The 2,115-nt window shown below is 35.3% G+C and overlaps 1 non-coding gene across 1 annotated transcript; it reads left to right on the top strand.

The window, feature by feature from the left end:
- The first annotated feature begins 1,589 nt into the window (after window positions 1–1,589).
- On the top strand, window positions 1,590–1,722 carry LOC138840561 (small nucleolar RNA SNORA42/SNORA80 family). Its single transcript, XR_011376126.1, has one exon. It is a non-coding gene; the product is annotated as a small nucleolar RNA SNORA42/SNORA80 family (small nucleolar RNA).
- The last annotated feature ends 393 nt before the right edge of the window (window positions 1,723–2,115 follow it).

The following is a 2,115-nucleotide window of genomic DNA, read 5'->3' as shown; positions in this document are numbered from 1 at the left end:
CCCCCTTTGTCCTTTGTATCACTGTTGCATAAGTTCTCCCTTTGTGCTTTGTCTCACCATTTTGTTGTTGCCCTTCCCTTTGCTAGTTCAGATAAACGTATATACAATACCCAAGGTACCAAAATCAAATACAGTGACAACAGGGGATAAACCATAGGAAAAAAAAAGCAAAAGAAAAAAAGAAATCACATAGTACAGTAAGAACAACAACAAAGAAAAAACTCTTGTCCAGTTCTTGGGTTCATTTCGCTTAGCATCATCTTATATGGTCTTATGTACATAGATATTGAGCTATTCTGCTCATCTGCTAAGAGTATCCAAGACATATATCAATTACTACAAATAAGGGAGACCATGGGACCTATGTTTCTTTGGGTCTGGCTTACTTCAATTAATACGATTTTTCCTACAGGAGGGTGGCGACTGGGAGGGAGGGAAAGAGGAAGAAAAATGAGGGAAGGGGTAACAAGTTAAACAAGAAATGTAATCACTACCTTACTTATATAACTGTAACCCCTGTGTATATTGCCCTGACAATAATATTTAAAAAGAAGGTGAGGGAAGAGGATGGGTTGGAAGGGATAGGTGAGAATGTTGAAAGGGGTGATATTGATCAACATGGACTGTATCCATAAAATGCTCATTTAATGGCAACTACTTTGTACCAATATCTTAAAACAATAATAATTTTTTTTAAAAAATTGAAAAAGTTAAAAAACAAGCAAAGTATGCAGGTGCAAACCTGTGAGCCCAACTATTCAAGATGCAAAGTGGAATCACTAAACAAAAATGTGCAATCCTACCTGAAGAACAAAAGTAAATGTAAACTATTTAAGGATATGACTTAAGTGGTAGTGAACTTGCCTTAAGAGTAGAAGTTGAAGCCGGGTGCCGGTGGCTCACGTCTGTAATCCTAGCTACTCAGGAGGCTCAGATCTGAGGATTGTGGTTCAAACCCAGCACGGGCAAGAAAGTCCAAGAGACTCATCTCCAATAAACCACTAGAAAACCGCAAGTGGTGCTGTGTCTCAAACGGTAGAGCGCTTGCCTTGAGCTGAAGAGTGCAGGGACAGCACCCAAGCCCAGAGTTCAAGCCCCACGACTGACCAAAAAAAAAAAAAAAAAAAAGTAGAAATTGAATATCAAATACTACAACACAAAAAGGGAAGAAAAGCAAAACTGTACTAGTAAATGTTTTATCTGCTAGCAAAATGGAGCATGTATTTCAAATAAATCATTAAGAACAAGGAAAAAATGAGGAAATAAACAATAAATTCTGGAGTCAAAAGATACAAAAATGCAAGACAGAATTTATTTTATGTAAGGATATTAAGATATATTTTTAATATCATTGCCATTTACATTAGTATAAACGTAAAAAATTAAACAACTAATTTCCAGCCTAATACTTTATATAAGTTCAGAAAAAGTAATAAAAAATAAGGAAGAAATGAGTAAAATAGAAAATAAATATGAAACTGAAAGGTGATAAAAGCTAACTATTGTACTTGAAAAAATCTGAAATCATGAAGATTGGCCTAGAACATGAAATGGGAAATAAAAATTTGTTAAAAAAAAATAGAATGAATGCATGGGTTGGATTGATGGCAGGCCCGTCCCCCTGGGTCTTTCATAGTGTCCAATGTCAGAGCAAACTGTGGTCCTGAACCATGCCTTGGCCTCGATCTGTGGGCTACTGGCACTGAAGAGAGTTGCACAGAGGAAAAAATAAAAAAATTTAAAAAAAATAAAAAAGAATGAAAATTAAGTGAAAATGAGAGAATAGTATAAATTTTTTGCAAGTCTTTTATAACAGAAAATATTAGTAATTTTCTCAAAATATATTTTCCAAATTTGAACAAAAAGAAAACTTACTAATAGGCAAAAACTACACTTAAAGCTTGAATTTATACTTAGAAATCTACTTACATCCTTCCCTCACCCACTTCCAAAACTATTTTTCTCAGATTTTTATTTTTGTCAGTCATGGGGCTTGAACTCTGCGCCTGGGCACTGTCCCTCAGCTCTTCAGCTCAAGGCGAGTGATCTACCACTTGAACCACAGCGCCACTTCCTCACAAAACTATTTTTCTTACTCAGACATTTTTATAGTAT

The sequence above is a fragment of the Dipodomys merriami genome, unplaced genomic scaffold (assembly GCF_024711535.1).
Source record: "Dipodomys merriami isolate MVZ:Mamm:240054 unplaced genomic scaffold, mDipMer1.0.p SCAF_3, whole genome shotgun sequence".
NCBI classification, from domain to species: Eukaryota; Metazoa; Chordata; class Mammalia; order Rodentia; family Heteromyidae; genus Dipodomys; species Dipodomys merriami.
Note: the sequence above shows the minus strand (reverse complement) of the source record. Positions and strands in the feature narration are given on the sequence as shown.